The 22,184-nt window shown below is 43.7% G+C and overlaps 1 protein-coding gene across 1 annotated transcript in view; it reads right to left on the bottom strand.

Annotated features, from left to right (window-relative positions):
- adgrl2a (adhesion G protein-coupled receptor L2a) overlaps positions 1–9,537 on the bottom strand; it is a 97,657-nt gene extending 88,120 nt beyond the window's left edge. The window contains exon 1 of the mRNA XM_053430822.1: positions 9,320–9,537. The gene's annotated coding sequence lies outside the window, so the exon portion shown is untranslated. The remainder of the gene's footprint in view (positions 1–9,319) is intronic.
- Between the last annotated feature and the right edge of the window lie 12,647 nt (positions 9,538–22,184).

A 22,184-nucleotide genomic window follows, 5' to 3' on the forward strand; every position in this document is an offset into this window, starting at 1 on the left:
ACTGGTTCCATGTTCCATTGTCTCATTTTCTTAGAAGCATAAACAGCTGTTTAGTGTGTATTATTTATTAAAATATTCAAAAGTAGCTTGCCAATGATGCCTTTTGAGCATTTCATTAATTAGCTAATGACGACTGATCTGTGTCAGCTACCTCTAAAAAAAAAGTTAAGACTCCTCAAAGTCTTTTCACTCTTTATTGACTGATTTTATGTAGTGTGGCTGCGTTAAACTCTCTATAAAACCTGGAAGTACTTTTTGAGGAAAACTTCTGCACTCCGAATACAGTCAAAAGCTAAAGTCTGTCCACTTTGCAAATGACAGGTCAAAGTAAAGTAAGAAAAGCTTTTTTAATTTGAAAGTTTAACAAACACTGAGGACCTAAATTTCCTTATTTTTTGGCTGTCCAAAGAAGATCATGTATCTCACAATGTGGTTAGTTAATTCTCATATTTCTTAAATTAAATAAACCACTATAGGATCAGCTGAAAAATTTGAATATGAAGAATCAATATGTTTACATTCTACACTTCTCTTGTTAAAAAGCAGTCACTAAAATAAAGTAAATATAGGCTTGCGTCAAAGAGGCATGTGCTGTATGGACTTGAAGGAATCTGTGATGTAACCTGATTGTCAGTTTCGGGCTAATTCCCTTCCTTCCTGCTTCTCCACCTCTCCCTCCCAGTGATAACACACCAGGTGTCAGTGGAAAGCTGAGGTTCTCACACTTGGCTTTATTACCTCAACCACTGCGCGGGACTGAAGAGCAGAATTAGACAAACAGGGCAGTCTAATGGATAAAGCAGTCAGGGTATGTGTGATTTATAGCAGCGTTCACACCAGCAGAGCCGCCTCACACCTCATTTATAAGGAGGCATGGTGAATAATGAGGGCAGCCTGTGTATGTACTTTTCCTGCCCACACGCCAAAAAAGAGCAAATCGTAAAAAAAAAATCCCGCCGAGGTGTCAATAAAAAGCGTTTTTCAATTTTCATTAGAAATACTTGATTAATCTACACACAGGCACATTCAAGAGCTCAACTTATCTGCAGTATTTAAGATTTTCATTACCTCTCCCCCCCGGCAGCGGAGGAGGAGGAGGAGTTGGATCCGACAGGCAGCAGTGAATGCCAGGCCTGGCACAGCTGTACAAGCAAAGCTGTAAAGAGAAGTCACCGGCCACTGTCGCTCAATCTTCTCCTGCGTTAATCCCACACTATCTGCATCCGCGTCAGACCCACTCCTCACGTCCCCGCATCGCTGTTCACACTCCTACATTCAATTTGGCAGCAAAGTGGATATGTTGCATCATTTCTCCAGGCTGGAAAAACCCTCTCGGCATTGATCCCCTTATATCTTGTTTTTTGTGTGTGTCTCGATGTACAAATGGTCATTTTTTTTGGAATATATTTCTTGCATCTTGTTCTTTATTCCGGGTTATTCAGTGAAACCGAATGAGGTATGAGGGGTTTAGTAATGCTGTGTCAACGCTGGATCCTGAGCGTCTTTTAACAGCAGCGCGGCAAAAATGAGCACATATGAGATTTAAGAGCCTCTAATGCTGCTGAATCTCTTCTCAGCTGATCAGATCATCTTCTGAATGGCCTCAATACACGAGCAGGGGCGGCGCGTGTGCAGAACCAGTCAGCACCGTGTAGCTGTGTTCATCATTCACAATATTACGAGACAACCTGCTGTCATATCATACCCCACACTGTTAACGTAGCTGGACAAATGCACTGAGGAATGAGCGCTCAAGTGGTGGTCAGGTTTTTACTACGCCAGAAGCATTCACAGGCCCCACTGTGCTTCACAGACGGGGTTTTTTTTATACCCACGCACCGATGGAACCAAATCCTGGCCCTCAGGGCAGATTTATCATTTTAACATCTCTTTTTTTTTTGGAGGGGGGGTTCTGACATTTTGTCCTCTGTTTCTCAAATGTTATCCCAAGAAGCTGGTCTCCGGTTGACCCGAAGCAGAGAGAGACCACTGCCTCTGGCTTGTCACCGAGAGGGAAGAGCGATGCGGTTCCACGGGCAGCAGAGAGGCACGCTCTGTACGGAGACAGCAGCAGGTGCAGCTGTGACAGTCGCCGTGTTGTTGCTCGCCCCACACTGTAGTCGAGATGAGGTTCACAGATGTACCCACTCAGTGCAGTGGTTTATTGGCTGCCTGAGACAATGCATCTCTGTCAAGATCGACTCCTCCTAAGGCCATTTGAGTCGAAGAGCGCGCCGTATGAAACAAGGCTTAGAAAAACCTCGTTCTGACACATAAGGTCAATCCGGCTCCACAGCCACACAATCAAAGCCCCCCCCCCCCCCCCCCCCCCCGTGCTCTGCCAGGAAACAATGCACGTTTCAACCTGCGGCCATCACCCTTAAATACGGAGCTTTGAGACACATTCTCAAGCCAAGAGGTTCACCTATTAAACAATAATAACATATTAACATAGAAACCCTGCATTCACATAAATGCGTTTAATAGCCATGTTAATAGAATATAATGTAAAAAAAATTGTAACTAATTATTGCTACAAGCGCCCTCGTTGTTTGTCTAAAACAATTTGATTAATAACAACCGAGTCTCTGTGGCGTTCCTGCCTCCGAAGTCAACCAAGTAGCGCCCGAGGCTGCACAACACCCCAAGGTGGATCTTGCAAGGCATGCATTCCAATCATGCAACACTTTCAATATGTCCTGGCGGCATGAAAATTAATGGCCCCGATTAGAATTTTTTTTTTGGTGAGAAAGCCAACCTGATTCCTTGCTTCATTAAAGACCCCAGGAGCAGTCGGCAGAGTCCGGTCCGAGCTCAGAGTTTTGTTGAATGTCAAGAGTTCTACAGTGAGAGATCTGAGATAATATGACTATTGTTTTCCTGTAAAAAAAAACTCCCAGTCTCTGCTTGTTCAATTACTGGAAGGAGCCTCGACGAGGGCGGTTAAATCATTTGCAGAGAGACATTATCTACGCAGAGAGAGAGAGAGAGAAAGAGAAAGAGACAGAGGGAGAACGTGAGAGAGAGAGAGAGAGAGAGAGAGAGAGAGAGAGAGAGAGAGAGAGAGAGAGAGAGAGCAGACATAGGGGCCAAACTTCAGTCTGCAGAGGAAACAGAAACATTTTTGTGGACCACACATGGTGGGAACAGCGCAGATAAAAAGCAGCAGGATTCATGATTCACTGTCGGAAATTAACAGACTAATACGTCTCTCTCTCTCTCTCTGTTCCGACGCCAAAAACCACACAATAAGATAACATTGTTACGCTCTTTACCACACGTGATGATGGATTCTTAAAATGAACACATGAGCGACCGCAAAGTTTCCTTCCACCTCACATATGTCGCCTTCGCCACACAACCGGCTCACAAGTGCTCATCTGTCAGCGTGAGCAATCATTAAGAGATAATTTGATTGTTTTTTCAACCTCGCCTGTGTTTGATGTCTCTGGCACGCGAGCAATTGAACAGACAATTATTTTGTTGATTAGCTTAGTTTTTAGCAAGTTGCCGCGCCTGTGATATTCCTCTGAAACTCCCAGACCAGACGCTCCACTCCATCTGACTTGGCAAAGCACGCTACTGGAACAAAGCTTTCCACACTCCCCAACTAAATACTGTACAATAAAATGTCATCCATCAAACCCTCAGACTCCCAACGGAACTACACAGCCAAGCATATAAGAGGAAATATATGACTGATGCACATACGTGCCTCTTGCAGGATTTGAACTTTCTGCATTTATTTGGATATCTTGTGTTATTTTTCACGTTTTTTCGTATTTTTAACTCACGCTTTGGTCGATTTGATCGTTACAAATCAGCGATTCTTTACAAACTGCGTTCCAACATGGACTTCAATCCCGGAGAGTGTCTACTGCAGTCGTCTGAATTCAAGCACTCTCAGAACATCAATAAGCACACACATCAAAGGAGCTAGCGAGCAACATAATTTCACTAAATCACAACTAGTTCTTACTTCCACTTTCACCCATTGGAAGAGGTGGTATTAGTGTCTTTTAAAAACCAATATATATATATATATAACTGTAGTGGTGTGATTTTCTTCCAACTGATGCCATCTATCTCAGAGTGTTCTGAATTTCGTATTCTGTATTCTGGGACAGTATCATGTTTTTGTTTTTTTTTCTACTTAAATGCAAAATAGCAACTCACCACAACTGCTGTGCAAATAAATTGACAGCCAGGGCAGCATCAGAAGTGAAGTTCCAAAAAGATGAATAAAAAAATAAAAAAATAAAACCTGCATAAAATAAATTAAAAAAAGACAATTTGAATGAAAGTAAAATACTATTCTAATGATCAACACTGCTCTGTAGTTTTGCACCTCACTGGGATAATGCTAATCTGAAGAATGCCAACAGCCCAACATTAAATATTTCTTTTAAATTAAAAATAAAAGGGGGGGATGGGGGGAGTCTAACTTTTCTCACGTGCAATGAGTCACAGTTGTCAAGGACAACAGCCGCCTGTATGGAAGACGTATATATGGCTGTGCAGTGTTTACACACACACGCACTGTGCCTAAATAACAGCCCTGTCTTGCTGGAAAAGGGGGCTTTTAAGTGTGGATGTGCTCCGCTCTCCTCTAATCCAGCCGAGACATTACTCCCTCCCCTGGCAGACGTCTGCAGATCCCCCCTCTCTCTCTCTCCCAGCCAGACCTCGCTCTCGGCTGCTATGGCAGAGCCGCAATAACTGCTGTTTGCTCAGAGCCTTGCCTCCCAGGTTCTCCTCTGTCACACAGAAATTGAATATTTTCCCAAATAGTGTTGCAGCTGTGCACAGATAAGGACGAGTCCTGTTCACATAGCACAAAGACTGAGACAGGCAGGGCGTGTGTGTGTGTGTGTGTGTGTGTGTGTGTGTGTGTGTGTGTGTTGTCTACATTGTAGGTCTAAAAATATTTTTTTATAAACTATAACAAATGAGAGCAAGAAAATAAGGTATCAGGTTTATAAATGTAATTTTGAAAACAAGCACTATTTTTATTTTTTCAAAGCATGTTTGTTTGTAATTTTCTAATTATCCTTAAATTATCCAAGTGACAGGAAATAATTATCGCTCATGCAACGGCTTTAATTTGTATCTGTGAAACGATAATTTTAAAAAACAATTAAAGGTGGGCTCTGTTTTGCATTACGCCTTATTGACAGACATTTCCCTCACTGGTCTGGGGAGTGACCTAAACACACAGCGCTAATAGCCCGCAGCATATCTCGTAAGTCCACGTTGCGTCTTCAACGAGCTGTAAAACACGATAGCTGCGATCAGGAACCAGGCCGATAGGTTGCACCCGTCGGTTTACGACCAGGGTGGCAGCGTTTTTTTTACAACACAGTTTTGCACTTTGCACTTCCTTTTCTCCCGAATACCTTTCAGAGAAGCAGAAAATGAGTTGAGGCAATCATGAAAAAAAAAGAGATGCCAGATAAGCTAAAGGGAGGCTGCCACTTAACCGGAGCTAAACGAGAGCCACCGGCTAATATCCATGTTGTTTCTTGTCAGCAGAGTTTGTATTGACCCCTAACTTTCCACCGCCCCATGTCCTTGCTGTGTAACGCTCTGCTCGGAAATTATTCAGGCAAGCAGAAAGTTTCACCTGCCATTTCAGGGGTACCGAATCCCCCGCTGCACCAGAGGGCCTTTGGCAAGTGGAAACAAATGTTTGACAAAATGGCAGGGAGGGGAGGGGGGGGGGGGGGGGGGGGGGGGGGGCGATGACACACGGGCGCACAGCGTTTTACTGATTGCCAATCGTAAAATAAAATCAGTCATGAAAGGGGAGATATTCTGGCCCACCAAAGGCCTGCGCATTACATCAAATTTGCCATAGCTTTCTTTTACAGCCTTGTTTATTCCCTTTAATGGCCGAACAGTTATCCGCACAGCAGGGCTCCATGTAGGTGGTTTAAAAACAGAAAAGATTGCATCGGAAAACACAAAGCCACAATTTACGAGGCACATCAGCAGCAGGGATGTAAATCTCAAAGCTTTAGCTCCCTGAAATCCTCCACTCCGGACACATTCCCAGCCTCCGCCCGCTCGCCTGACTCTGAGACGGAGCAGCAAACACTTCATTTGCGAGAACTTGCAACTTGAAATTGGCCCTCGCTCCTCGCACATTGTCGGCTAACAAAAGAGTGTGATGCTAGTGGAGGAAAAGAAAAACAGAAACACAAGCCTCAATTTGGTTTTCACCGTGGATGAAAGCCCAACATCCCCCCCTTAGTGTAGCACTGGCACAAACAATCCATTCAACCACAATGCAACCTTTAAATCAGGCACAGGGACTCGCCAATCGCTCCTCACACAAAAGACGCTTGTGAGACTGCGCAGGAAAAAAACGACATGAGCGAATGTAGCCACTGGTGAGCGTGTATGAGCTCATGTTGAATTCAATTAATAACATATTCATTGATTAAGGTGGAGCAGAAGAACCTGGCTACTTGGAATTTAAAAAAAACCTGGAGAGGCTACGGAAGCTGCATGGTGATCCGCGTGACGCACACGCCGAAGATACGTAACAGTACAAAACCTCAGCTGCTGAAGGGAGGGAGAGAAAAAAATATGTAACCCAGCGGAAAATGAAGCAACAGCAACAGTCCGTCATGTCCACAAATTCTGATGCGTTCACACTCCCTCCCTCATTCACACTCCCTGTCTTCTTTAGAGTCTCGTGAGGTGCAAGAAAGGAAAAAAAATGAGTGACATAAAGAGTTGAGAGTAGCGCGACATGTAGCACTTTCTCCTCCAAACGCAGACAGACGCGTGCCCGGGTCTGTATTGATCAGCGCCTCGAGATTGAACGCACAGGCCGAGAGAGGCAATCTGCTGCTCGGTGGCAGATCAAGAGCAGCTGCAGTTCTTTGAAACCGGAACGCACTTTCAAGGAAACCAGGCTGTATGGACTGGGAACAGGTACTCTCTCCGTCTGGGACCAGCGGTGAAACGCTCGTAATGGCGTGCTCCAGCTAAAGATATCAAGCACCAAGACATTTGAGAAGACAGTTTCTTAAAACCGCGTTCGGGGGGGGGGAGTTTGTGTTACGTCCACCGAGCGTAGATACACCTGTTTTCTTTTAAGAAGCCAACGAATGGAATAACAATTTCTACAATTTTGCTTACGGTCCAATTGAGAACTACAATAAAAATAAAAAATCAGATTTTCTGCTTCTAACTCCCAAATGTTTCCTTTTGTCTCCAATTTTCATTCTTTTTGCAATTACATCCACCTTGTGGTGAGGACACACCGACAACACCGGCGTGTGAGCAAATCCAAATCGAGATGATGTTATACATGAGATGTAACGCAGTCCTGCTTACAAGAATGGGGGAAATACACACACACACACACACACACACACACACACACACACACACACACACACACACACACACACACACACACACACACACACACACACACACACACACACACACACACACACACACACACACACACACACTCGTCCTCGAGCCTTTTCAGACTCAGCCAAAAAACCTGTGGCAAGAAAATAAGACTCCTTCCATTGTGTTGGAGGCTTTGACCACTTTGATATGCTAATGTATTCCTCGCAAACACTCGGAATTTGCACTTGTGCTAATTCATACAATTTTTTTCCCCCAATGCCCAAACATGTGAAACTGGACTTATCCAGTAGCGAGGCTTGAAGGAGCAGCGTACAGCTCCCGAAGCCTGATAAACGCATGTAGCTTATTTCATACGGACTCCTAAAAAAGAAAAAGTTGCCTTTGTGTAGCGCTGAATGTCACTTTGTTGTGTGCAGGGAGGGAGATGAAGCCACTTCATCCTCGGAAACACTTGGTTTGTTCTTTTGTTTTGCATAATCTGGAGAATTGTGTCACAGAAAACCGGAAAGGTTGTGCAGCTCTGCCTATTTACCCAGGATTGATGCATCAGATCATTTAAATACACATTTACTTAATAAAAAAACACACACACACACACACAGCTTGACAAATGTGATGTTTTAGAGTAACTGTACACACCGCTGGGCAGATATGGTGGTTGGATGTGTTCTACAGACTAAACATAGAAATGAGACACATTGATGGGACTCGAGTCCAGGCAGGGATTCATGGATCTCTCCCAGTCTTGAGGTTTCTCTTTAAAAGATCAAAGGCACAAACCTCCCCAAAAACAACAACAACAAAAACACGGAGGGCACCGAGCTAAATTTATCCCGTTTGCACTGATCGATCACTGGAGGCTGCAGCTCGGGCTCCCGGCTGCCAATCATCCCCGGCTCCGACCGCGTGTTTGTCGGGGGCAAGGAGAAGGCATGTGCGCGTCTTCCTCACCCTACTCCCTTTTAGCACACGCTTGACAAGACGCAATCTGCGGCCCTAAATAAAACATGTGCAGGAGAAAGGATCTAATTTTACTGCCACTCTGCACCCACTGCGATGGAGTTCGATCTGAACCCCTCCTTTTATTTTCGGTTATTTTTCTTTTTTTCTTTCTTTGATTGATTTCCATGACATTTCCTGCGCTTGTAAGAACCATTGCATCATGGGCTATCTCTGGCTCCAACACTAATTATTATAACACTGGGTAGGCGAGGCTTGACTGGGCTTTTTCTCTCTTCTCCTTTCTTCTGGACAAATAGCCCCCTGCCCCAATTATAATGGATTAGCCTGTGAATGTTCTCTACAAGTTCCAACGACATGGCTTCTCAGGTCACAGCTTCCAGCATAAATCCCCCCCTCCCTCCCCATTCAGACCCAACTACATGGACCATCAGTGGATTTAAAAATAAACTCACCACCATTAAACTCCAACTCAACTTTTTTTTTTTTTTAAAGGCATAAATTCCGAGTTAAATGGCGCTTTACATGTTCTGGTTCACATGTAAATCCACTGCCCCTCTTCCATGACACACGTTTTTTTTAGTTGTTTTTTTTTTTTTAAATAGTTTCCATTCAGCCGAACAAATCAATCCACATCTGGTTATGTTTTCATTAGCCATTTTTCAATTAGTGCCTCGGACCAGTGAAATGGGATCTCCTGCTGTAAAGACTTTTCTTGTAAATTCAATGTTTCTTGCAATCGAATCGGACTTTTCCTATTTAAAAAAACAAGAATATGACCAACTAAAAAACTTAAGCAGCTTTACGTCTCGGTTGTATTTGTTTGAATAAGTGCATAAAGCAAATGCATGACTCTGAGTAACCAGGCAATGAAAGAAAAGTTGCTACACCTCACATCAACCAGTTAAACCCCCCCTGCTGCTCAGATCGGACTTGTAGAGTAATTTAAAAAACTGCTTCTTACCTTTAATTCACTGAAGCCAAACAAGGATATAAAAAAAAAATGTGCATGTAGAGGAAATGTGGGGGGGGAAATTTAAATGTCAGATAGTGGAGAGACAGTCTGATGGGAACTCCTCTGCAGCGGAGAGTCTGCAGGTCTGAGGCATGCTCCCCTCGATCTGGGACACAGGCTCGGGCGATCAGGCAGTGCAGGTCCCCCCCCCTTCCAGAAACAGGACAAAACTCAGCCCCGGAGCCTCACACTCCCCTGCCCGGGACACACGCCTCCATGGCCGGCCAGGTGCTGCTCTGCTCGGCGCTCAGTCCCGACACCTCATGCGCCCTGAGAGCAGCTCGTGCGCCCTGGTTCTCCCGCCTGCGTGCGCTCTCACTCCCGGGGAAGGAGCGACCGACACGGGAAAGGAGAAGACGCAGGAGGAGGATAAATGAAAAAAAAAGATTAAAAGCAACAAGAGTGAGTGAAAGAGGGGAAAAGAGTGGCTTTTCTCAGTGTCTGGTGCCGGGGTGAGAAGACAGAAACCCCCTTCGCTACTTTTCTAGCCCTCCGAACGCTGCTCTCCTCCGGGCTCCTGTGTCTGGCGGAGACTGGGTGAAGTTTGGAGCTCAGCGGCGGCTCGCCTGTGGAGAAGACCCCGCTCACGGTGCTCAGCCACTTGGTGGAGGATCGGGCAGCTTCCAGTAAACAGCGCCAGCGCAGTGGAGGAGCGGAGCCGCTGCCTGCAGGAGCCGTGTGAGCAGCGGGCCGCACCCAAAACCCGGAGTGGACTCCGGATCCACACTGACTCGGAGTCTGTGCCAGAAGACACCAATCACATCAACTTAATATCGTGTGCACGCAGGACTCATGCTTCATCGTCTTCCTCTTTTCTCACTCTTCCTCTTCCTCTTCCTCTTCTCAAGGTTATGAAGTCGCCCGCTTTATTTTTGGCGTTTCTGTTTGGAGATGCAACGCTGCCTTCTCCTGTTTGGGGCACGAGAGGCCTCACGCTCTGTCACAGTAGGCAGTCCGGCCTATTCAACCAATGAAAGAGGACTCATTTTACTGTAATACTACCAAGCATCAAAAGGAACATGGAAGTACAGGCAGAGACCCCCCCAACCACTCCACCCTCCCTCCGCCCGGCCCCTGCAGGAGAACACGCCGGCCTGAGCAGCAGCGGTAGCACCGAGTGGTCAAGCTTCTGCTGCTTCTGGTGGGTACACAGCCAAAGCACTTTTTTTTTCCAAACCAAGAACCTCTCCTCAATTGTGAGTGTGTGGTTTTTTCTTTCCCTCGCTGCACTTTTCTTCTACATGATTCATGACACCGTTTGGCAGGAGAGGGAGTTGTGTTGGGCGGCCGCGGCTTCGACCCTGTGGCGCTCCACATACTGTACGCCGCCGTGGTGATCCCTGATTTGTATTCGCCGTAAAAAAACAACGCAAGGTGATCGCAGCTCATTTAGATTTCAAAAGACATTATATATATATATATAATTTGAATCTTCATTAAAACCTCATAAACTCGACCTCATTTCTCGATACAAAAAAAATCGAATTTTTACTGCGGCTGGTACATATTTTAATATTTTCCTCAGAGCCTCTATCTTTGAACCAAAAAAGGAAACAAAGACACAGGTCACAACTGTTTCATGGTGATTTCTCCATCTGCTGAAGACATGGACCATGTTTTGATCTGCTTGAGGAATTATGGCCAGAACCATTATCAGACAGGACATGGGTACACACCTGGCTTCAATAGAACCTGCCTTTCACCCTCTGTGGGGAAAATGTGAAGTTGAGTCATGCCTGCCAGGTGAAGGTGAGCGCGGGAGAGGGGCAGACTTGTGTTTTCATAAGCATAATTTTACATAATAATACTGCCATTTTCTTTCTTGCAAGGGACAAAAAAAGGGGGGGGGGAAACAGATGTAATAAAAGGTCACCCAGTGGCAGATATCCATATCTGGAGAAAAATGTTTATTTATAAGCCCAGAGCAAAAACACATGTGGTGTCTGCACGGCTTCAGCGTTGAGCAGCGTAAACTGCCATTTTGCATGAATTCATTTGAATCTGCTTCCTCAGATTGTCAACAGAGGGCATTAGACTTGTGTTGCTATTCTTCTGAGTGAACATAACTCACAAGCTGATGAAGTAGGCAAAGACAGAAATATGACAGAATGACATATTTCAGTTTAGTCATTTTTGTTTTATTGCTAATTGTGGACCACCTTGTTTTTGTGACCTCAGCTCACGCAGTCGTTTCTCTGACGAGTTGCACATTAATTGTTTATGTGCCAGTGTTTATAACGGACTCTGATCATATCGCGCAAAGGTGGCACAGCATTGCACATAATTACTCGCCAAATGGTGCGTGATAAACGGTTCCTCTTCTGTCTTTGATTCGGCCCGAACTCACGAAGAAGGTGGAAAAACAACAAGAGAAATGATCGCTGATTTTTTATGAATTGCAGTAAAAGTGTTTGCAGGTTAGTAAAGAGAGAACTGTGGTGTGATTTCCAGCAGACGCGTCAGACGGACCTGAGAGCCAACGTCTCCTCGTTCCGCATGGGGCTCCCAGGCTGCCTCTTAACCTCCAATTGTTCACCTCACAATGCTTATTGGTTCCCTCCCAAAATATTTGCACATGATTGACATCTCAGGCACACATGACCAGTCACGGGACCGCAGCCCACCCCCGACAAACCAGCGTCCTCTCGCCGATGAAGGACAAAGATTTGGCCGCGGCCATAATGCGCTTCGGAGCACAATTAACAAAGCCCGCGTTTAAAACCTCCATCACTCAATCGTTTGTTCCTGAAGGGACTCTGACCTACTTTATTTTCCTTTATTTCATTCAACTTCTCTGAGCTTGACCTGTGGACACACTCAGAGTTTTGCCTGTGTCATGTACTCGTCTGCTTAACCGCTCCAGTAACGGGACATTGTTTGAAGCCGTGGTGGGTTCGCCGTACCGCCTGGTGCACGGTGCAGATGAAAGAATCGGTTTCAGGACTCCGAAAAAGGAGTTGTGTTCCTCGTGTTCTTCCTGTCACATCTCTCCCTGCCGTTTTTACAGCGGAAGTTCAAAGTGATGCATGAGCAGCGCGAGCCGGTGGTGCTTCTTCCCCCCCCCCCATGCTTCGTCTGCATGAAATCCTGCAGCTTGATCTGTTCCCGAGCGAAAGGAAACTCCTCCACATCATGGCTGCACCGACTTTCTCGGTATTCTCTCATCAATTTTGTCAAGCTGGCTTTAGTGGTCTCCTAGGATATCACACTCTCGGAGTAGACTCATAATCAGAGAAGGCCTCTCTACACAGTGGAGACTTGGTTAATATTTATGTAGCCACGGGTAACCATGCGGCGTGGAGTTTTGACCTCACTCCTGCAGCACCTCGAGGAGCTGCCCTGTTTCTGCTCTGGAAGAAGTCGGCACGGAGCTGATTTAAAGACGCAACAGGGCTTTTATTGGCTTATTTAAATAGAATGAAATAAAAGTTTGAATACTTTTACAAAGCTTATCAGTAAGTTGTTTAACTTCGGTCCGTGGACAATGATGCTATGGAAAATACATTTTTGAAGGGTCTGGAGCGAGGGCATTTTCATGTCAGAGGTGGGAGAATGCATGTAGGTGGATTGGGATCCGCCAATACACACACACACAAAAGAAAAAGATGCCTTCACTTGCGTCATCAGCTATGTCTCTGCTGCCTTGAGGTGACTTCTGCACATGGAAATACTCCATGTTTTCATTTGCTCACATTTCAAACAAAGTAGTTCATTTTCCTCAGGAAACCTTGGAGATCCTTTTGCAGCCATGTTTGAATGGACTATTATGATGTCACATGTTATGGTTGTTGAGGAATTTGTGACCATCCTCACACATCCTGTATATGCCACTATATATTATGTACATAGTGCATATTACATGACTTCATTGGGAGAGTGGGGGCCTGTTTTGTTCCACACATACTCCCTTCTCTCATTCAGCAGTACACAAGGTCAGGTTATAGATAAAGGTCCAACCAACAGTACAGTGTAGGGTCTAGGCTCAGGGACTTTCATATCTAACTCAGATGTGCCCAGACAGAGAGGCACCGATCCAACTCTTTTGTGTATTTCACCAGAGGCAACACGTAAGGACACAATGAGATTTAGGAATACATACTTTATACTTAACTATCCAATAGGATGCGAACACCTACATGTAACATGGAGAGTGACAGCAATTCTAACCATTCATGGATGTGCTGTTAGAATGGTTGGCGCAAGTAGAGAGAGATATACTGGGATGCTGTGGGAGACATCTTCAGACTTGGGGGAGACAATTGCTCATGTTACTCTGTTAGCGTTTGTATATTGTCCCACCTTCTGGTCTCATTGATGACATCGAGCCCAAATTAAAAAACATAAGTATATATAAGTCATCAGTCTGAGTTCTCCTTTCACCACCACCGTGAAGAGATGAAGCCAGAATATCTCAGATAACAAAACTCATTTGGAGTCCGAGCCGGTTCTGTTGCTATTGTTGGTTGGATCCATGGTATTGATCGGTATTGGTACACATGCACTCGACGAATCACGAGTCAGTCTCAGCTGTCAATTATGAAGTGTCTCCTCCTTTTTTAACAGCATCAAAGAGCTAATTAAAACCAAAGTCACTGGAAAATATAACGCTTGACCACTCACCAGTGTGATAAGAAGCACCTAAAAGGAAAGACACCATCTCTGAGGAAACTTTGTTTGTCATTTACTTTGACTTTTTAGTTTGGTCCATGTCCCGTTGGCTAACATGGAGGAGGACCTATACTGAAGCCAGCCACCAGGGGGCGATTGAGACGCTTTGGCTTCACGTCTGGGGAGCTGTCATATCGTCCATCTTTATATAGAGTCTATGGCTCACACCTGATGTGAGCTGTACCTGGGTAAACGTGAACTATACTCAAGTGTTTACTCTGCTCAAACATATAGTGGACACTGGGGTTAGGTGTTCTCGCCAGGGTCCTTGAAGTAAAAGCTCCTTTAGTCTTGCTTGTAAATATAGATTTTCACATGAGAGAAAAGCTGGGTAAAGTTTTCATTTTCATAGTTCTTTTTAAAGATTTTCTCTATACTTTGGTTTGACTTTATGTTGTATTACAAATGTTTTAAAAGTCAAACTCATCCAAACTGTAGCCAGACATTTTCAATCATTGTATCATGATCAATCATTAACTAGACAGAGATACTTTTTGCTTTTGCTTCACTGCTGGAGTTTATTGAGCATGAGAGGATTGTCACATGCAAATAAAAAGCTGTTTAAGTGTTTTTAATTCACTCGCCAACTGTCGATCAAGGGTTTTTCTTACAGTTCATATCACGTGTTAAATACAAATATTAAGAGGGTATTTACACCGGCATGCATCTGACACGGAATCAATAGAGGATAAAAGAGTAAGAATATCTTAAGCCTTTTTAAAATCATTACAGTTTTCTTTGTCTCTGTGCCTTTTCCCCAATTAAACACACCCAAGAAAGCCTCAAAAATCAATACCTGTCTAAATGTAAATCAACATGTGCGCTGGAAGCTGGCACACCAAGTAAAATATTATCAAATCAAGTCCCAATGAATGATGTCATCATTCTGCTCAAATTTCAGTTATTTAATCACTCTGTCTGTTCAGAATTTTTTGCTGCCCAAGTCATTCCCCCCTAAAAAAGAGTCCAGGACTTATAATTGACCCAGCAGACAGGAAGCAATTAAAGACAAGTCAAACACATGAGGGGCTTTGAGATCAACTTTGAAAAAAGCAAGGGTCCAGTGTGGGCACGTTGGGCTCTGGCTTGCACAACTGTCAAATAAGTTGCCTGGTAAAAGACCACGCCGCATAAACAAATCATTTAGAGCAAAAGTGTGACGTGAAGTAAACGTTCAAGAATCGTACAACTCCTTCAACTGTGTCCTGGAATCCAAACCTCTCAGAAACATGTTGTCTTACACACCAGCCCTTTGCTCTCTCTCAGGTTTGATGTACGAGCGACATGTTGGTTTTTTAACAAACACACGAGAGCAACAGATAAAGGGGAAGAATCTCTATTCAAATGTTTTCGTGTGGAAACTTAGCCAAGTGGAAACAGATGTGCTTCACCTGTGACCTATAAATAGTGATGTATGGTCTCTGGTAATATGATTCAGCAGAGGCCAACAGTTCCAATTTGCCTCACTCTGCTGTGTCGTGTAAATGTGGACATATTTTTCAAACACGAGATCTGGCGTCTGCACTGTAAACCTGCAGTGGATGCTCGGTGCACTCTGAAACGACTGGGTTGAAAGAAAGAGCCATTAACTCTCGATTGCAACACGTTTGAAACCAAAGGGGTTTTCTGCCGAGCACAATGTTATTTCAGTTATTATTTATCAAGTTGATGTATTGTAATTATAAAGAAAGTTGTTCAGCACCAAAGAAAATATGAGTTTTTTTGTTCTCTTTTATATTTGACTCTATAAGGCATAAAGCTCCGCCAACAGTCCCTCAAATTTAATCAAGCTGTCCCAAATTTCACACACTCGTGGACATCAGTTAACTAAATGAGTTTTTTCATCAAGACCTGTAATTTATTCCCTGGGAACATGGTGAAAATGTTAAAAAAAAAAAACACCCTAAATGTCAGAGAAAGTTAAATAAGTAATTCCTGGATTCCAACCAAATATAATATAGCATAATTAAATGCGAATACATAGACTATGGTAAATGCTTGTGTGAAAATGAAACCATTTCCTCTGCAGGGAAGCTTTCTCTCTCACTACCTGCACCAACAATCTACCAATGCGCAGGCACAGCTGGTTTTTACAGGGGATGGAAGATAGTACTCTGGTTGGTTTAAGGCATTTTACCCCCAAAACAAACACACACTATAATAATTAAGCGTTATTACGTACAACCCCTTTGAACCAATTGCAAAAAATGGATTTGGACATCGACTAAATGGCCTTGCTCCATCTGCTTGAGAGCATGAGTTTAGTTTGGTACAATTGCAGTTAGATATTCCCACAGCACCGTAAAAAAAGAGTTGGACTCCAAATTACAATCATTTATGAACAAAAAGTGATATGACAAAAAGATTTGGCACAAAGACGGCTTCGTGACTGACCTACACATATTCTCAACCAAGCTCTACATTAACTTCAGTCAAAACTAGACACTGTTTATATGTTTTGGGGCAAATTCACAATTCTGGGTCTAAAACTAAGTCTGGATGACTTTCCGACAGATCAAAACAATTACACATCAATCTTCCCTGTTGGCATATTAACAATGGCAGGAAAAAAGTCTAAGAAGCACTCATGAGAAGGACGAGTAGGTCAGTGGGAAGAAGGCAATATTTCAAAATCTCCCCTCACCTGGACAGACAATAACGGAAATCAACTTTATTAGTGAAGTGTGCCGAGGATAATCTGTCTGCGTTAATACCCCCCCCCCCCCCCCCCCCCCCCCGTAAGAGCCCAAAACGCCTTCAATTGTTCTGCCTAATGAAGATGAACACTATACTGTGAAGACAGAGGAAAACATGTGACCCCCGCCAGTCCCTTCAGAGGTCAATAATCTTTTACTATAATTGCCTGAATTTTTAATTGAAGCAAAATCTTACTTAAGCATTCATCACCGCGGACGGACATTCCTTCCCTTCAATTTTGCATTCTGATTAATTCTACTAATTTAAAAGTAACTGCTTTGTGCCAGTATAAAGGACCACAATTATAAGTTTTAAATACATATAGCTTATTTCCATAAAACATTACTCTTCTAAATACGGAGGCTGCTCAGCAAGGCATAAAAATGGCCAAATTTACGATGGCAATTGCTTCTGATGCTTAAAGCTATTAGGGAGTCAACAACAATCCTTGAAGGGTTGTTCAATTTGTAGAAAGCTTCGACATATGTGACTTCACAGCTCAACGTTCGAGGTGAAGTGTTTCCAGCCACACAGGAAACAGGCTGCGTGTGCGAATGTGCGAGGGCGTACATATACATGTTGGAAATAGCAGAACACCTTCCTTAATACGCATCCCTTAATAAGTCTGCAATTGCACCCGTTCCAATCGTTTGACACAACTGTTTATTAGGCAAAATTAGTCAGTGCGAAATCTCTTTCAAGCCAATCAAATTGTTTGCTTGATTGGCGGTGTGTTCCTCCTGGCTCACTGAGGAACAGATGAATCCAATAGGGGGAGAAAGACAAGGAGAGAAAGGGCAACTCTAATTTCCGAGGACAATGAACTAAATTGTTCTGTCCCCATTTCTCAAGAGATACTTTGTAATCACGGCTAATTATTGCTGCATGGTAAAGTGGAAAAGGAACAATACTCGTTGTTCCAGACTTTGCGCGAGGTTGCAAAAAATGAGGAGATGTTTTTGAAGTTGCACAAAAGTTCTCCCCCGTTGCACAACTGAGACCTTCACAAGTTCAACGCTGTGGAGGACAAAACAAAAACACATCCCCCTTCTTCTTATTTTATTCCTGTACCCTAAAAGACACTCATTAATTGGAATAGACTAAATATACCAGGGTAGGTACCTAATTAAAGCAATGTTACAATATAAAGCATTGTTTATAACAAGTAAATGGAGCAGAATACATTTAAGTAGACATATTGATAATGCAGTCATTATATCATTGGACCATTATTTATTGATACATCAGCCTGTATGTATTATTTATATTTGGTTGAGTATTGCTTATGCAAAGCGTCCATCTTCTATAATTTATATCACACTGTACTTTGTATGTCTGCTTTTTTGTTATCTGTAACAGTGTCTAATATTTTGTGTTATTTATTTTGTATGTCAAATCTTAATCTGTAAAGAAGCCTCACTAGTCACTGAAGCTAAAAAAGATGTTTCCATGCAAATTGCATACAAGAACAAAGCAGTATGAAACAAGGGAACTGTCAAGTAAAGCACAAGGACCTTCAAATGGATTTAGTAAATGAGGATATAATCAGTTTCTGCCAATGTCAGATGATAATACATTATTGTTTTGTGTTTCATGGGACAAAGTTGTCTCTCTCTTTCTTTAGGGGTCTCTGTCAATGTGCTGCAATAGAAAAGCCACGGATCAAATATGTCTCTGTGTCTGAACACTTTCTCACCTATTATGCTCTGACCTGCCGGATGCATCGGTTTTTCTAAAGAGAGCTCCTGTTATCAACTCCATGTGGGTGTTTCTTTTCCCCCCTATGATTTTTCACAATAGCAACCCACTGGGAAGCAAAACCAAATAACCTTTACATAAATGCCCCTCGGATTAGCCTGCGTTTGACAATTTCTTCAGTGTCAGCTACCTCCAATTTGTCTGCATTAGGGTTCACACCAAAGGGAGTAAATGAGTCCCCAGATGTCAGGGCCAACATAAACACCTCCATGAAAGCAGCAGAATAAATAGGGGTCAACATAATAAATGCAATAAATGTTCCATGGGCAAAAAGGAAATGGAAAAATGGAAATATGCAAGGGATCCCATTCATATTTCAGATGATGGGATAGGCTTGCCATGTTTAACCTAACGCTGGGATGTTTGATTAACTGTGTTAATCATTTCCCATCTGCACTGGGCCCCTGTCTCTGCCTTTTGATTAAATTCTGACTAGTCTTGCATTGTTCATTATGTGTACTTGTCAAATAATTGACTGCTTGCAGGCAAAAAAAAAGAATGTACGCCTTTCAATCTTGATGAGGAAGTGCTTTAATATCATGTCATTCACTTTGCATGGCGTGTCAAGGAGAGGAGAGAGGGAGGCCGGGTAGAGACGTGGCCTCCGCAGCACAACCTCCGAGGGGAAAGGTTATCGGCAATCTGGTTTTCAACAAGCCGCTTTTATCCTCTCTGAGGTTCAGGTCCAGTGTCAAGCACACTGACTTTTACCCCCTGATAACTCAGGGTGTGTGTAGACGACACAAGTCTGGATTCAGTTCACAATATGATCTCCCATACTAGAAAAAGATGGCAATATTAAATAATTTAAGAGATTAAAGACATAACGTTAATGTATTACATATTGATCTTTTATAAGGATTTTGTTCGTTTCAATACAATGAAGAATTGAAACGATACTTCATTGTAAAAATGGTACAGGATTTACGAATACCACAGTTTCACGTGTCTTGCGTTCCATTTGCAAGTGTTTTTAATGCCACCCTCCTTTCTCATTACCTCACAGCCCAAGTGAATCAAATCATAAAGCTGCCAGCCTTCGCCAAGAACCCGGACCTGCCGCGATAATGACACCTGACTGGAATGACAGCTCCATGCTGTGTTGTTGCTGGGGTGAAGGGCGTGTAACTCCAGGCCCTTCGCCGTCATCTTTGCCCGCGGCTCTCAATACAGTCTTGTTTGTATAGTCCTTAATAAAGAAGCGCACCACTTTGTATGCATATGCGGCGAGGTTGACAGGCGCTCTATTCTCCCCTCAAGGATAAATGGGTACTAAACACGCCACACAATTAGTCCCCGAACATGGGTGATGCTCAGGTGAGGAGGGAGCGGAGTGAAAGACGAGTTTATGGTCGTGTTAAGTGTCTTTTTTTTAATTCGGCGGCCCCGTTATGAGCCGAGATCACCGCGCATGTGAGGAAAATTCCAAAAGCTTGTTTCCAGCCGTCCCAGTCAAATCGCCTCAGTGTGGAAGTGAAATGAATTCACCTGCCCGGCTCCACAAGACGTGTCTAACGATGGACTTTTAATATTATCGCTGCCTATTGTCACCACCCTACTCACTGTCAAATATACAAAAGCGGCTGAATTTAATTAAACTACTTGTGCATTTCATCTCAAATCGCTATGGCAACATCCTAACTTCCCTTGCCAGGCTGCAGGTTTGCACCACATCACGTTTCCTCGCTTCTTTTCAGCTCTCCACCACCTCCAGCCACGGAGATCACACAGGACCCAGTTCCTTCGCTGCGAGACGAGTGCCTTTTTTCGGGTAATGATATTATGTTTTGACAGAAAGAGAGCCAAGAGTTCCGTCCTTGTTATTTTGTCTGGGTTGAATGAGGATGTTGAATTTTTCCATTTCAGAAACTATTAGTTCTCGAAATGAAGGTAAAAAAAACAACATTTTGTGTCAGGTTTTTCTCTTTTCCTTTTTTGCGAACGTCCTTGTTAGGATCCGGAGGCAGAAACATATTGAAGTAGATTAAATGGAGCCGCAGAACGAGAGAAAGAGAGATAGGAGGATATATCCAAGTGTGTGTGTGGGAGGTTCTCCCCCAAATTGCTGGAGTGAACCCACAGGTCACTGGTTTGTCATGGTAAACATAAGCTGTTGGAATTGAGTTCAGGAGCTTTCCCACCATTGCTCCGAGGTGGTAGAGGCTCAAGCCACCGCTGCATTCTTGTGTGTCTTACCATTAAGACCCAGTGAATAAGTTGGCGACAATGGTCATGTGGTCAATGAGGAGGCGGCGGTGGAAGCGGCTCAGACACGGGCAAAGGGTGAGCACTTTGGAAAGGACTCATTAAGTCACAGCTGTTGTGTCCGGGACAATGAGGCGAGGACTCTTCTCAAAGCTCTCCAGCACCCGAACATTACAACCACAGTGGAAGATGTGCTGTCGGGGGGGGGGGGACGGAGGTGGAGGTCTGACGGAAAGCAATTATATCTTAACTTTGTCTCAGAGGACTTAGTAAATATTTATGCGTTACTGTGTCCATTATGTGCTTTGAAACAAGTGTGTGAGGATGGGAGGGTCTTATTCGAGCAGGCATCCACTCATCCATGAACTACATCCATACATCATTTTAAACCGGATTCTTTAAAAACTAAATCCATCTCCTCCCATGTGAGCGTTTAAGCATATCACTAATCTCTGTTCATTCCAAGACACCTGGACAAACATCATCATGTGACCATTCATATACACTGGGCAAGTGAGTGACAGTGGAAACCATGAACAAGAAACAACGACGGACAGAGGATTTCTTTTCTCGGACAGAGGACAAGATGGATTGTTAGAGGCCGTAAGAGTTTATAAGGTTTCAATCAATTGAGCTGCGACTGGGAAGAACCAATCAGAGAGGGATCATTGGCTCCAATCATTTCAGATTTTCCTCGACCATATGGATGCAGCCCTGGAGTTTTCAAACTAAAATAGAGCCAACAACATTTCCTAACTTTTGCCTTTTAAGGGGGCTTGAAAACGGTCTAGTAGAAAGAGGACAAAACAATTTCTGCTTAGTGTATATTCATTTTTTCCACTTTTTTTTTCTGTTCTCATCTTGACATCTCCAGTGATTCAAAGCAGAACTTGCCTTAGAATTCACAATCCCACACCTCATGTCGACACAGTAAGAGGAAACCAGAAAAGCAAAGCCAGTGACCCCTCCGTGCTTAGGGGGTCTCAAAATTATAACACCCGTCCTCTCCTCACAAAGCAGACCCCTGCTGCTGAAGCCTGGGCATTGCAATGCCAGCACCATTGCTCTAGATTGGATTAGAGAGGCGGCTAACTGTGAGAGGGAGCCCGGACACGCCACCAGTCCCAAAAGTTCATGGTGACCGACACAATAGAAAGGATACAACACAAAAAAAGATTTCCTTTGTCTGAAAAATTGCAAACTGTGGCATCAGTTGGTGAGGATCTTTTTTCTTTATTGTTAGTTTCTGTAGAGCTCTCAGTCTGCCTGGGAAATAACCGCAGGACTGAGTCCCTGACTCATGTCCAACTGTATTACTAGACTAGACGTTGTGTTTTTGGAACGCTGAACTCTGGATTTGTTCTGTTTCCTTTATTCCTTTCGTCCCGGAGTCGGCAGTGTTTGCTTTGGAGCTGGAAGATGACGTTTTAGGATTCCGGAAGCCGGCCCACCAGCAGGCATGAAATTTTAAACTGTAACAACAAAG

The sequence above is a fragment of the Pleuronectes platessa genome, chromosome 9, assembly GCF_947347685.1.
Source record: "Pleuronectes platessa chromosome 9, fPlePla1.1, whole genome shotgun sequence".
Lineage (NCBI taxonomy): Eukaryota > Metazoa > Chordata > Actinopteri > Pleuronectiformes > Pleuronectidae > Pleuronectes > Pleuronectes platessa.